The sequence below is a fragment of the Bos taurus genome, chromosome 24, assembly GCF_002263795.3.
Source record: "Bos taurus isolate L1 Dominette 01449 registration number 42190680 breed Hereford chromosome 24, ARS-UCD2.0, whole genome shotgun sequence".
In the NCBI taxonomy this organism is placed as follows: domain Eukaryota; kingdom Metazoa; phylum Chordata; class Mammalia; order Artiodactyla; family Bovidae; genus Bos; species Bos taurus.
In genome coordinates this window covers 36009829-36025162 of record NC_037351.1, presented here as the reverse complement: position 1 = coordinate 36025162, position 15334 = coordinate 36009829, and the positions used below count along the sequence as shown (strand labels likewise).

The 15334-nt window shown below is 37.0% G+C and overlaps 1 long non-coding RNA gene across 1 annotated transcript; it reads left to right on the top strand.

Moving 5' to 3' along the window:
• Positions 1-9495: 9495 nt before the first annotated feature.
• LOC132343738 (uncharacterized) lies at positions 9496-12184 on the top strand. The gene is made up of 2 exons (XR_009492668.1): positions 9496-9537; positions 11856-12184. It is a non-coding gene; the product is annotated as an uncharacterized lncRNA (long non-coding RNA).
• The last annotated feature ends 3150 nt before the right edge of the window (positions 12185-15334 follow it).

Below are 15334 nucleotides of genomic sequence, written 5' to 3'. Positions count from 1 at the left end.
ATGTGAACTGACATACCTAAAAAAATAAAAAATAAAAGGAATCATCTTGTCTCTACAATTCAAAAATTCTTATTTACATTGTAGTAAAAGTACATATCATATACCTTTCAGATAAGGATTATGATACTAATGCTTGAAGATGAGATAGAAAGGTAAAAAGGTGCATACAACAGTCGTAAGCAAATAACCGTCAACAAACGGCAAATTCCTTTTGAGTGACCTTCAGTAACAGGCACTATATCCCTCTTACAAAGCAGATGCCACACAGAAGTCCTGTAATTATCCATCTAAGGAGAATTTAGAGGAGAATAAATAATAGAGAGTCTATTGGGCTTCTCTGGTGGCTCATACAGTAAAGAATCTGCCTGCAATTCGAGAGCCCTGGGTTTGATCCCTGGTTTGGAAAGATCCCCTGGAGAAGGGAACAGCTACCCACTCCAGTATTCTGGCCTGGAGAATTCCATGGACAGAGGAGCCTGGAGGGCTACAGTGCAGGGTGTCGCAAAGAGTTGGACACGACTGAGTGACTTTCACTTTCATTTGACACATACACCTCTCATACATAAAATGGTGGCCTTTTAAAAACACACTAAATGTTCATCTACAAGCTGTCAGGTCACAGATGGAAAGCTGATTTCAAAGACATCTTTCATATGTAAATTCTAAATAATTTACTCAAGAGCATGGCTTGGGCTAGAAAATATTGCCAGTCATGCTTCTGTATGCAATTTCATATGCCAAGCCTGACAACCCATCTGTCTGTAGATCCTGTCTTTACGTGTGTGCATGCTCAATAGCTCAGTTGTGTCCAACTCTGCGACCCCATGGACTATATTCCACCAGGCTCCCTTGTCCTTGGGATTTCCCAGGCAAGAATACTGGATTGCATTGCCATTCCCTTCTCCAGTGGATCTTCTCGACCCAGGGGTCAAACCCTGGTCTCTTGCATCAGCAGGCAGATTCTTTACTACTGCACCACTTGGGAAGCCCAGTTCCTGCCTTTACCCGAATAAAATTCTATACATCCTTTGAACATAAATATACCCATGGAAAGTGACACAGGCAGAGCTAATCAAGAAAGTCTATTTTTTTCCTCACACAGTAGAAGTGATTTATAGCCAGCTGAAAAACTAGTAGAGAGACAGAACAAAATATATTCTTTCTCATAGGTCAGTTAGATCAAGGTCTGAAACATGCTGACAGGCTCAATGGCTAATACAATTAGCCATTAGCACACAGGCACACACCTGTGTGCCATCTGGCCTCCAAGGACTGACACAATCATGCATTTCCTTAGACCTGTGTGGTAACCAAGTTCATTGTAGGGGCAAATCTGCAGGATGTAATAAGCCCAGAGACCTTTAACAGTGTCTTCAGAATGTCTAATTTATATTTTATTCAACAAAAATAATACATTCACTACAGCAAAATATATGAAAACCACATTTTCTTTTAAAAAAAAATCATTTAAACATAGTTCCTGGCGCTGACATTCATTATTACTGAGATGTAAGAAATTCAAATAAAGTATTGAGCAAAGCAACAGAAGCAAATTAATTATTTTAATGACTTTATATACCACTGCATGTAATGCCAAGTGTTTGCACATGTTGTCTCACTTAATCATGATTATATGTTATATGAAGGAAGTGGAAAAACAAAACAGCACATATACTAGGATTCCACTTATATAAATATTTAGTTAATGCAAATTCACTGAAAATGATAAAAAACAAATCAGTGATTATCTGGAGATGGCACAGAGGACAGGAAGGAAGAGGAATTAAAAAGAGTCACAGGGAAATTTGGGGGGTGATATAGATCTTCATTATGTTTCATGGGTGCACATTGTATCAAAAATTATCAAATGTACACTTTGTATGCAGTTTATTATGTCAATACTATGTCAATAAAACTATGTACAAAAATATATTAAAATGTTATTAAATTATTTAAAAAAGAAAAAGAAAGCTTCCAAGAAGGTTGCAGAGCATTAAAAGCCCTCCCTTTTCTGGACTTGGGGACTTGTAGTTTATCAAGGTAACATTCATATTTTTCATCTGATTTTCTCATCTGCCCTACATTGGTAATCATAAATTATTTTTCTCTTCTCTTAGCCTCTTCCTGAATTACAGACAGAACTGTAAACCAGATGCCACAGAAATTTCAAAGGTGAGTATTCCTATTAATACTATTAGAATGAATAGCAGACCCTTGACAGTGAAGAAATTCCTTTCCTTCTAGAATGGAGGTCTTCAGAGATCATCTCTTATCTTCTTGGCCTTGAAAGTTTGCCAATCTGAAAAAGAATATCTATTTTTTGCATTCTAAAAGTTTCCCGAAGAAGAAACTTCCACCAACAAAGCAATCATTTTATGTGTCTAAGAGGTTTTACTTCGCATTTCCTATGAAATGTGCCCAAGTAGTAATTCCCAAGACGTAGAATTTTGGACCTGCGCACTTGCTCAACTTATATACTTATACAGGGTCATGCATCTTCCAAATTTGCTAAAGTTCTCTGTGAACAGAAATCACCACTGCATGTAATGAATAACTAGTATAAAAATAGAGCCTCATCAGCTTTAGTCACAATTAAGCCTTTTATTAGATATGCTCTGTCTCCTTTTATTACTTACCACAGAAGAGAAAACTATTTAGTCAAGTACTAGATGTAGAAATGAATGCTATCTTTTCAAATTAGTTTTGACCAAAATCAGACTAATTTAGCTACAGAAGAGGGTTGACTCTACAGGTAATTATCACAAATTTCATTTGAGAAGGATTCCTTCTGCAGTGGTAAACAACTGCTTTCCACATTAGAAGCAGACAGTATTTTAATAACTGCATGTACCTGTTCTACTGCCTAGGGAAATTTTAGAGTCCTTTAGATAAGATCCACAGTGTCCCAACCTTAATAGATCTTATAACAAGTAGAATTCCTCCAGGAAGTTAAAAAGTAAAAGCAGGGTTCTCCATATAGCTTTCATTTATTATATCCCAACACCCATTAAGAAATGACTTGGGGATGATTTCTTTGGGAGGCACTGAGTGATGGCTTTGACTCTCAGAGATAATCACAGACCTGATATACAGACTTGTCACAGAACTCAAAATGTTGATTTCCTTTAGCCTATAAAGGATGCCAAAGTTCTGATCAGGATATAGTCTGACCGAGGGAACTGACTCAGTTTTAACCTTTACTTAAAAGGAAATAAAATGTATATAGTGATCATCTTGGTCATTTAAGCTGGTACCACTCTCACTTGGTATGAACATACAAAAATAAAAACAGTAGAAAACAGTTCCAAGAGATAATATAAAAAACAAATGATATCTCTGTAGAACATTACAGTTTTTTTATGTGTTTCATAGTCATTATGTACCCGCCCCAAGACAAATTCAGGCAATACAATGACTACTCACTTCTTATAGAAGACAGAACTACATTACAGAAGAATTTCTAAGTGACTTGACAGAAGCCACACAGCCAGTATTTCAACCACAGAATCTAAATTTTCTGGTTTCAAATAGAGTAGTTTCTCTTACTTTTTGCACTATATACCTGATGATTGCTTTATTCTGATTATAGTAACAATATGACCAAGGTAGAAAAATTTGCAAAAATAAAACAATATAAAGTAGAAAATTAAAATCATCCAAAGTTCCATCAGCCAAACTAAGCCTTGGTAAAAATCTACATATCTACTGTCTCAAGTCAGATTTTCTAGAACATAAACTCAAATGAAGATTTTGTATGCAGAAGGTTTGGGCTTCCCAGGGAGCACCAGTGGTAAAGAACTCACCTGCCAATGCAGGAGACACAAGAGATGTGGGTTCAAGCCATGGATGGGGAAGATCCCCTGGAGGAGGAAATGGCAACCCACTCCAGGATTCTTGCCTAGAGAATCCCATGAACAGAGGAGCCTGGTGGGCTACAGTCTAAGAAGGTCACAAAGAGTCAGACATGACTAAAGCAACTCATCACGCATGCATGTGCAAAAGGTTTAATGGTTTATCCTCTGGAGCAATGCCTACTAGAGTGGGAGAAGCAGGTTGGGCAAAGTGAAGAGTATATTTAGATCAAATCATCATGCTGTACACCTTAAATATATACAAATTTTATCTAATAATAAAAAGTGAGGTAAATTCATAGCATCAATATCTTGAGGACTTCAGATATATCTGATTCTATATTTCCTTTTTAGTAGTTATTAATAACTTACTCTTATAATATCTAATACCAATGTGAAAATATAAGTTCACTAATAGAATAAAGACTTTAAAAATTGTTCCTCATTGAAATGAACAAAAAAGTATATCTACAATTATTAGTCACAATTATTAATCAAATCATTGATTACGTGTTGCAGATTAAATATTTTAAAATAATGAACCAGCACTACTTCAGTTGCTCAAGGATCAAATGTGCGTGACAAATTCTGATTCAATTTGAAACCCACTGATTGAAACATCTGATGCTCATTTTATGCCTTGCAACACTTATTAATTATTCAGGAAACCATGGGCCTCTGGGGAAGGGTAAGAAATTCAGGGACAATCACAAGGAAGTGGGGGCATTGTTAACAATAGCTTTAACTGTCAACTCTGGTCTAAATATCTGTTGAATTTAAGAAGTTTTTAGTTGTTCTGCAAAATGGCAGTGTATTAATTGACTTGACCATTCTTTTTTTCTCCACTCTAGTCATAGTGCTTGAATTAATATGTCTACAAATGCAGGCTACTTGAGAGTGCCTACTTACATGGCATACACCAAAAAGTGCTTGTAATTTGATAAAAGGCTAGAAAGACACAGTTTGAGCCAACATGGCCATTTGCCTCACCAGCTGGCAGTGGCTGACAGGATGCAGAGGCATCTTCATGAGACTCCTAAACGAATAATAAAATTGCGCCAGGCTCCCGAATCCCTGGGATTCTCCAGACAAGAACACTGGAGTGGGTTGCCATTTCCTTCTCCAATGCATGAAAGTGAAAAGTGAAAGTGAAGTTGATCAGTTGTGTCCGACTCTCCGCGATCCCATGGACTGCAGCCCACCAGGCTCCTCCGTCCATGGGATTTTCCAGGCAAGAGTACTGGAGTGGGGTGCCATTGCCTTTTCTGGCTTCACTGCTCAGTGGTGTCCAAATCTCTGCAACCCCACAGACTGTAGTCCACCACGTTCCTCTGTCGATGGGATTCTCCCAGCAAGAATACTGGAGTGGGTTGCCATCTCATTCTCCTGGATATATTCTCAGCCAAGGGATCAAACCCACATCTCCTGCATCTCCTGCATTGCAGGTAGATTCTTTACCCCTAAGCCACTTCTCTGTTTAAAAATCTTGAATGAAAGATTAAAAAAGACTGCAAATCTTTCTGGTACAGTCATGATAAAACTTTTTAACAAGGGAGGTGGGAAGGGGGATGATTCATGTCAATGTATGGCAAAAACAACTACAATATTGTAAAGTAATTAGCCTCCAATTAAAATAAACAAATTAGTTTTTAAAAAGAAAGAAAGAAAAAACTTTTTAACACAGAACACTTCAAGGGACAGCAGTACCTTTTTCCCACTTGATTTGTAATCACTCTCGTGTTTGCATAAAGCAGAGGGAGATAATATTGTCCTGGGTAGAGAGGCCTAAAGACAACATGGCAGATTCAGAAAACTGGCAAATAGAGATAAGTAGGTTCAACATGGTTACTTCAGCTAAAAATGCAGCCCTGCCATTTATAATCCTTATGTTGGAACATGGTACCCATCATACACCACCTTGTAATATAACTATTATGTGTAAAATGGGCTTCCCTGGTGGCTCAGTCGGTAAAGAATCTGGCTGCAGTGCAGGAGACTAGGTTTGATCCTTGGATTGGGAAGATTCTTCTGCTGAAGGAAATGGCAACCCACTCCAGTATTCTTGCCTGAGAAATTCCACGGGCAGAGGAGCCTGGCAGGCTGAGTCCATAGGGTAGCAAGAGTCAGACACGACTTAGTAACTAAACCACCTTACGGATATCATTGTCCTTGCTAAAACAGTGTAATAAAAAGATACAGATTTTATAAATGGATCAACCTGATTTGAAATGTAGGTATAATAATTACCATGTGATTGGCCTCAAGCAATCTACTAACTTCTCTGGGCCTCATTTCTTCATATTAAATAAGGCTGATATTTACATATCAAGGTTGCTAAAAGAATTAAAGGAGATTACATATATATGATATGGTACATTTTATTATTATAGAATATATTATTAATTATGTATAAATGTTAATTATCTGTAAGCATTAATAATTAATGTTATTATATATTTTTATATATTTGGCACAGGATAGGAATGTAATTAATGACAACTGTCATTTTTATTGTTGTAATGTAATTTTGAGATTTACCCAAAGGCTAGCAATTTTGCAGAAAAGATGATAGAATTTCTTTGGAAAGAATAATGGATGAATGAATAAATGAAGACATAAAAATGCCAAGGTTAATAAGGAAATGCAAGCTGTGTGCCACGCTTGTTCAGTGATATGGCAGCAACGTTACAGAATACAAAGGAGGCCAAATGCTGAGGTTGTGCTTTGTCAATGAGGAAATAATCATTGTTTGGTTTAAAATGAAGCTTCCAAATGAATAGCCCTTATTCCTTTTTTTAAAAATCTTCTCAGGATGTAAATATACATACAGCAAGATTTTACTCGTAGTCAGTATGAAAGTTACCTTTCTACTGTTTGTTCCTTCACTGTATCTCAGTTTACAGCTATACACTTATTTCTGTGAGCACTTGATTGAAGATGCCTCATTCTACTAAACTCAAAGGTCCATGAAGGCAAGGACTGGATCTCTGACTTACTTGCATAGTCTTAGTTTTTGGCACATTGACTAGTGGTAGGCTTTCACAATAATTGTTCGAAAAACAAAAGTTCCCCTCTTCATATCCTAAAAACATGTCAAGGGATTGACATGATATATTTAGGTTTCATTTTCTTCATTAAATAACTACGTTTTTTTTAAACTGAAGTATAGTTGATCTATAATGTTGTGCCATTCTCTGCAGTACAGCAAAGTGACTCAGTTATACATATACACACATTCTTTTCTTATGCATTCTTTTCCACTATGGTTTCAACATAAAAAACTAAGCTTTAAAAGAATTGTGTAGAATTGATAATTGATCATTTTAGACATTTAGGCACTCCATTACTTGCATGTTACAGAGCTTTCAAAATCAAACGTCAGAAATGGAAACCCAAAATAGCATTCTGCTTTCAAGTAGGGGTTCTACAAAGACTGTCTCTGACTCCAGCATTATTCAGCATAATCTCTTAAGATGCTCTTCATTGCTCTGGTGGCACAGTGCTTAAGGAAACGGAACTAGAGCCAGTGACAGTCCCTGCTCTGGGCCATAATCTAATATTTTAAATGCAGAAGAAAATTCCAAAAGTAAAAATCCCTTTCCTGAATCCATGGACTCAACTAGGTTATCCAGTCTTAATGGGTTCTGGTCTCTGATATCAGGATCAGGAACTATGCTGCTGCTGCTACTGCTAAGTCACTTCAGTCGTGTCCGACTCTGTGTGACCCCATAGACAGCAGCCCACCAGGCTCCCTTGTCCCTGGGATTCTCCAGGCAAGAACACTGGAGTGGGTTGCCATTTCCTTCTCCAATGCATGAAAGTGAAAAGTGAAAGTGAAGTCACTCAGTCGTGTCCAACTCTTAGCGACCCCATGGACTGCGGCCTACCAGGCTCCTCCGTCCATGGGATTTTCTAGGCAAGAGTACTGGAATGGGGTGCCATGGCCTTTAAAACAAAACAAAAAATCAGAACTTGAAAGCAAGAGTATGTGGTATGTTTTCTAAGTAGAATAGCACTTACAGATGCAACTCATCATTAAATGCTACTACACACACACACAATTTATTCTATTCTCAAACAACTCTGAAGAGCCATAATATATAATAATTTTGGATAAAGATACCTACTTCCCATGGTTATTTTAAGGAATAACTGGGATCATATATGTGAAATGCTGAATCAAAACTGGAATCTCTTGGGACTTCCCTGGTGGTCAAGTGGCTAAGACTCGGTCCTGTCAATGCAGGGGGCCAGGGTTCAATCCCTAGTCAGGGAACTAGACGCCACAACTAAGAGTTCTCGTGCTGCAACAAAGAACCATCACAGTCAGATAAATAGATAAACATTCAGGAAAAAACCACTGGAGTCTCTTGAATGCCTTCTGGAATGCAGGAGCGAGTACTTGATCCATGGGGAGTTAAGGAGATGAGCAGATCACTCAAGAACCACCTCTCATCTCTTTGAGAACTGAAGATTTGTTTTCTGTTTGTAAGCCTCTTGTACCTTCATGTACATTCCAGGTTCGATCATTTCTCATCACCTCCACCACTCCCCCTAGCGCTGGGAGGTGACTCCCACCACGTCTTTTATTGCCTTCCCACCTTTCCAAATCCACTTCCCAATTTGGCTATTAACCACTGAGCACCCAAAGTGATCCTTTTACCCTCCCCCCCCCAAAAAAAATCTGATCTGGTCATTCCCTTCCTCAAAACCATCCAATAACCTCACAATAAAATCTAAATTCCTTACCACAGCCAAATATATCTGACTACTGACTACCTCTGTAACCACACTTTCTTAAATTTCACAATATCCAATGTTATAGTTTGTATTTACTTATCATTGGTTTGGCCAAAAAGTTTATTTAGGTTTTTCTACAAGATATTATGCAAATTATGTAAAAAACCCAGATGAAATTTTTGGCCAAACCAATACTTACTTTATCTACTAGAACATTAATTCCACAAGAACAAGGATGATGTAGTTTTTACTTACTATTCTATCCCTAATAGCTAGAGCTCAGGCACATAACAAACACTTAATGACTATGTGTTGGATGAAAGAATGCATGAGTCTTCTCATCCATATTAAAAACCAGATGTATTCATGACAGATGAAGTCAGCAGAAAAAGAACAACTAATCATAGTTTCCCTGATGGCTCAGAAAGTGAAAAATCCATCTGCAATGCAGGAGACCTGGGTTCGATCCCTGGGTTGGGAAGATACCCTGGAGGAGGGCATGGCAGCCCACTCCAGTATTCTTGCCTGGAGAATCCCCAAAGACAAAGGAACCTGGAGGGCTGCAGTCCATGAGGTCACAAAGAGTCGGACATGACTGAGCAACTAAGCACAATCATAGCTGTAAGAAAGACAGAAGACAGTTTTCAGTGGCAAAGGAAATCAGTGGAGTCAAAATAGGGGGAAAAAATTGAATCTAGAAACATATACAAAAGCAAAAGTGAATTGTCTATTATTACATAGCAATAGAAACTATAGCAACCATTTATCCACTCATAGTTCTGTACATCAGTCTAGGCAGATTCAATTAGTCAGGTCTTACTGGACTGACTTCATGCAAAGAGTTGATTCATTGGAAAAGACTCTGATGCTGGGAGGGATTGGGGGCAGGAGGAGAAGGGGATGACAGAGGATAAGATGGCTGGATGGCATCACTGACTCAATGGACGTGAGTTTGAGTGAACTCTGGGAGATGGTGATGGACAGGGAGGCCTGGCATGCCGTGATTCATGGGGTCCCAAAGAGTCAGACACGACTGAGCGACTGAACTGAACTGAACTGAACTGGACTGACATCAAGCTGTCAGCCAGGCAACTTCTAGGGAAGAATTCAGTTCTAAGCTTATTCAGGTTGCTGGCAGAATTTAGTTCTTTGGAATTGTAAGACTGAAGTGTATGTTTTCTTACTGGCTGTCATCTGGGACTACTCTCAGCTCCCAGAGGCTACCCACATTTCTTGCGGCATAGCCCCTCCATCTTCTAAGGTAGCTAGGCCATGTTTAATCCATCTCATACCTGGAATCTTTCTGACTTCCTCTCCTGCTACCAACCAGAGACAATTCTCTGGTTAGACAATCATTGTTTTCTCTGTTTCATGAATGAGGAAATCGGTGATTAAACAATTTGTCTGTAGCCCCATGAAGATTCATTGATAGATTTGGTACTAAAATTTACATTTCTTCATTCCTATACCAGCCTTCTATCTCTTTCGAGACTAAAAGCAGGACTGTCAGTAGACAGAGTCCTCCCTAGAGTTTCCCCTCCTGGTCGGGATGCAGGTCTTCGTGGCCTGTCTGGATGCCTTGTCTATGGATAGTACCAGTGTTTAAGATCATCGTGAATTGTTTGGTTAACGCTCTTAGTGCATTTCTGGGCTTTTGCACAGTACAGTAAAGGAAAATACCTTATTCTACAAAAAAGGAAATACAAGATGAATTGCCTCTTGAATAAGAAAGGTATGTCCCAAGGAATAGCAAAAAGGACTCTCTCAGAATGCCATCTCTGACTGCACCAGCAAGGGCAATGAGCAGAAATGCTATCTGTATACTTATAGCAAAAACATTCAGTAAAAGAATTTGATTACCAAAGTCTATTCTCACCCACAATTGATTTTTTTTCAACACAGCTTCCAGACAACTTAAAGTTCAAAGAAAGCTGTCTATATACAGACTAAGTGACAAAACACTGCTGCTGCTGCTGCTGCTAAGTTGCTTCAGTCGTATCCGACTCTGTGCGACCCCAGAGGGCAGCCCACCAGGCTCCCCCATCCCTGGGATTCTCCAGGCAAGAACACTGGAGTGGGTTGCCATTTCCACAGAGAGCTTAAAAATGCTGATTTGGGAGCAAAATGATTCAGAAACTGATTCCACTTCCATATCCACCACATATTGACTGTGTTTCTTTGGGAAGTGTACTTACCTCTCTAGAATTTAATCTCATCTGTAAATTCAAAATGAGAAAACCGCTTCCCTCAAAGTGTTATTGTGAGGCAGGCTTAAGTCAAATAATGTCTAGCATTTAACTCATCGTAAGCACTAATTATATGCTTGCTATTGTTACTACAACTTAGTGTTAAAGAATATGTTTTATGTTCTTTCCAATATTTACTGGCATAAATATCACATATTGGATTAGTGATACTTATTTATCATCATTAATACAAGGAAGGTGATGTGTGAAAAAAAACTTGTTTAAATTTTTATGTTTTTAAAAAACAGTAATTAATTAGTAAGATTTAATCTCAGAAATAATGAACCATCTTGTTAGACAATTATATCCGTTTGTAAACATAACTGCCAGAATATATATGAATATATTTAACTATTATCTATCACCCAAAACAGTTTCTGCAAGAGAAAAGAGTGGGTGGAAGATGTAGCAGAAAACACTCATTTTAAGATTAAGTGTGAAATATGTTGGAAAATCACCATGGAGACATTGTAAACAGTCAAATAACCCCAAATCTAGCCAAACTTTGGAAATGGAATTCTTCTGGATTTTGTAAAGCAGGACAACCTCATGCCTCAGAGCCTCAACAGTGAATAATATTTTAGGGGAATTATTCTCCTTCCCCAAAGGTTGGAATTAAAATGCCACAATTTGTCTGAATTATCAAATCAGTCATCAGCTGATTCATGTCAATGTACGGCAAAAACCACTACAATATTGTAATTAGCCTCCAACTAAAATAAATTAATTTTTAAAAAATCAGTCATCAGAAGATGTTTTAGAGAACAAATTTCAAGTCCTACTCTTTAGTAGTTTTAATTTTTAAAAATTACCTAATTATCTTGGTAGAAAATGTAAGAAAGAGATTACTCTCAAATAAATTTCTCACCTACTTCCCCATCCCTGCCCCCAGGCATAAAAGTGGTCAGAGTTGTCAAAACATGCAATTTTCTCTTAGCTAGAGTTGAGTTCAACTTGAGTATTACCCAGCTTATTCCTAACCACGAACTTAAAAAGTATTATTTTTCCACATTTGCAGAAGAGGAAACCGGTCTGAGAACTCCAATACTTTTGTCCATGGTCACCCAGGCCCATCAGACTCTTAACACTTCAGTAGAGCAAGAATCTGACCAAGGTAATGACATAAGAAACAAGGTCTAGTGAGAAGGAAAAGGAGGAACCCAGACAAGGGCGACAGGAAGACACAAGCAAGAAAGCACACCCATGGATGAGCCTGCACTGAGAGACAGCATAGCCAGGCCACCAACATTCCTGACCACCTGCTTGAGTTTGGGTTTAATATGCTAGTTAGCTCAAACTGCCTGGAGTCCTGAATATTTGGCATTTAAGACTTAGTCTCTCTCCTGACACACTCGTTTTCTGGTTCAGTGCTTATATTATTTTATTGGTTCATGTTGAATAGGTCGAAAGTCATTTACTCTGAAATATGAAGACAATCAACACTGCTATTATGGTAAGAGCCAGCATACATCTTCCATCATTGCTATTGACATGAGTTGGTTAGAGTACCCTATGATAGGCTACAGGTCATCTAATTACATCTAATTACACGCTTTTGTCATCTAATTACATGCTTTTCGTGCTTTTGAAGTACAGCAGGAATTGATCTTATTTACCACTATGACTGTGAACTTCTTAATGGAATTAACTAAAACTAACATCCCAGATAAAGAAGCTGGATATAAAATCCATACTCTACTGTCAAGATAAGGAAAGACAAATAAGAAAAGCACCATAACTGCCCTTGTACAGAAAACTCCTCTTGCAAATGGGTCTATTGACCAAAAAAAAAAATTTCTGATGATGCATAAAATATCAATCACAAGCTTCTTCATTTTATTTCTAAAACATAACTCAGTACTAATGAGGCCATTAAAAAAACTTGAAAAGTTTTGGATATCTGTTGTTAAATATCTGTAACATTACTGAATGGTACACTTAAAATGAGTAAGATGGTAAATTCTACACAAGTTATGTGGCTTTGCTACAATTTTTAAAGTTTTTATTAAATAAAATTTGTAAACAACTAAAAACAATAAAATCATTTAAATTACTTATGCAGCAATATTTGATGCATCAAAAAATAGTACTCATAAAAGCAACAATGATAATGTTAATTTTAAAAGATTAGTTCAACAGTGTTATCAGTTATTATGTTGGGTAATATGTAAGTATCATCATTATTTTATGTTATCATTTTATATAAGTTCTGGACATTTTGTTTAAAAAGGTAAAGATAATAACATTTGAAAACACATTAAATTTTTTAAAAGAGCAAAGTTCATTATCTAAAAATATATGCTTCATAAACTTAAAATTAAGGTACTAGAAAAACTTCTTCCCCAGAGACTATTGAATAATGTATTTCTGTAATGCCTAGTCTTAGTGAGGAGACGAATATTGAAGATAAACGCAAAATGTACACAACTTGGGCTTTTCCAAGGAATAGTTTAAAATAAAATAAAAAAAAAAGAAGAAGAAACTATTGCTCCCAGGACTTCCCTGCTGGTCTAGTGTTAAGACTGAGGAAACTAAGATCCCTCATCCTGGGTGGCCAAAAATCAATAAATAAATTTTAAAAATTTATTTACAAATCTATGGCAATATATCTATTCCTTTATATTGGATTTCTTTCACTTAATATTGTTGAAATTCTTTCCTACTTTACTTGTATTAGCAGTTTGTTCTGTTTAATTCTGAGTAGTATTCCACTGTATGACTATACCACAGTTTTCCTGTTCATTTTCCTGTGATGGACACCTAAATGTTTCCATTGTGTCTGTGTTTCTGAAAAGGGTGGGTTGCTTTGGTACCCATCTGGTTGCTCACCTGATATTCTGAAATCCAGCTTGAACCTCCGTAATTTATCAGCAAATAAACTACTGAAAACATGATATTTTACATGTTTCAATGCCACTCTCCCAAATCTTCCCACCCTCTCCCTCTCCCACAGAGTCCATAAGACTGTTCTATGCATCAGTGTCTCTTTTGCTGTCTCGTACACCGGGTTATTGTTACCATCTTTCTAAATTCCATATATATGCGTTAGTATACTGTATTTATGTTTTTCCTTCTGGCTTACTTCACTCTGTATAATAGGCTCCAGTTTCATCCACCTCATTAGAACTGATTCAAATGTATTCTTTTTAATGGCTGAGTAATACTCCATTGTGTATATGTACCACAGCTTTCTTATCCATTCATCTGCTGATGGACATCTAGGTTGCTTCCATGTCTTGGCTATTATAAACAGTGAGGGAAGGTATGGGGAGGGAGGAGGGAGGAGGGTTCGGGATGGGGAACACATGTATACCTGTGGCGGATTCATTTTGATATTTGGCAAAACTAATACAATTATGTAAAGTTTAAAAATAAAATAAAATTAGAAAAAAAAAAAAACTACTGAAAACATGTGGTAAGTAGGGGAAGAGATACAACAGAGGTCGAGTCAAGGTCCAAAAGAAGGCAAGTCACACTCAACACCATGCCCCTCGCCGTTAGAGTATTTTTTTATATGCCAGAGTAAAAAAGCAGTAAGAGTAGAGAAAAAAAACAGATCGTTTTCATTTTTTTCTTTTCTATTTAAAAAAAAAAATCCAAACAAAAAGTTTCTACTTAAAAATAAAACAATTTCGTTTGCTGCAGTACAACACCTATTTCACTGGAGATGATCACAGAAGGACCCAAAGAAGCAACCATAAAAATATTCTCTACTCATGCAGATGAGTGGGGATTTTGTAAGATAAGAAACACATATTGGGTAATATCGTATTTACCATTCCTAAAATATAATTTCCTTGCTCTGAAACTTATAATACAACTGTAATGTTTCAGCCTTATTCACTCAACAAAAAATAAAGAAAAGTAGTCCCAATATTCTTAAGAAAGCTCCTTAACTTTCTTAATATAAAGTATTAGGTTGACCTAACAAAAGCGCTAAAGGAGGAAGGAGTGGGAAGATTAGCCTAACAACCAAAGAAATTCTTGTCATCTAAATTCATTTTATTTTAATTTTTAAGACTACTGTCTCAATACTTTAATAAAATTGTATGCGCAACTGGAGGTACATGTACAATTTAATGTAGGATGTTGTAAATTTTGATGAAGCTAGAAGTATTCCAGTGCAATAATATTTATATCTGAGGTGCCTCAAGTCTACCATGTATTTGTCATATCAACATAACAAAGTTCCTAGACAAAAATATATTCCCAGTCCTATAAAATTCTCTGAGAATTGGGAAAACAGTCAATCACAAAGGCTTTTTTTCTCTGAGTCACTGTGGCTATCACAGAGGATAACATTTCTCCTAATTATCATCTTCAGAATATCTACAAATAGCTATAAAATTCAAAATAATAGTTTTTGTGTGTACAATAGAGAGTGTATACTGTTCTGAGAACAGACTCTGTCCTTTGCTCTGTCAATCTAACACGCTCTTGAAAGATTCTCATGAGGCTTCTAACACTTATCAAAAAAAAGATCTATAAGACATCCCC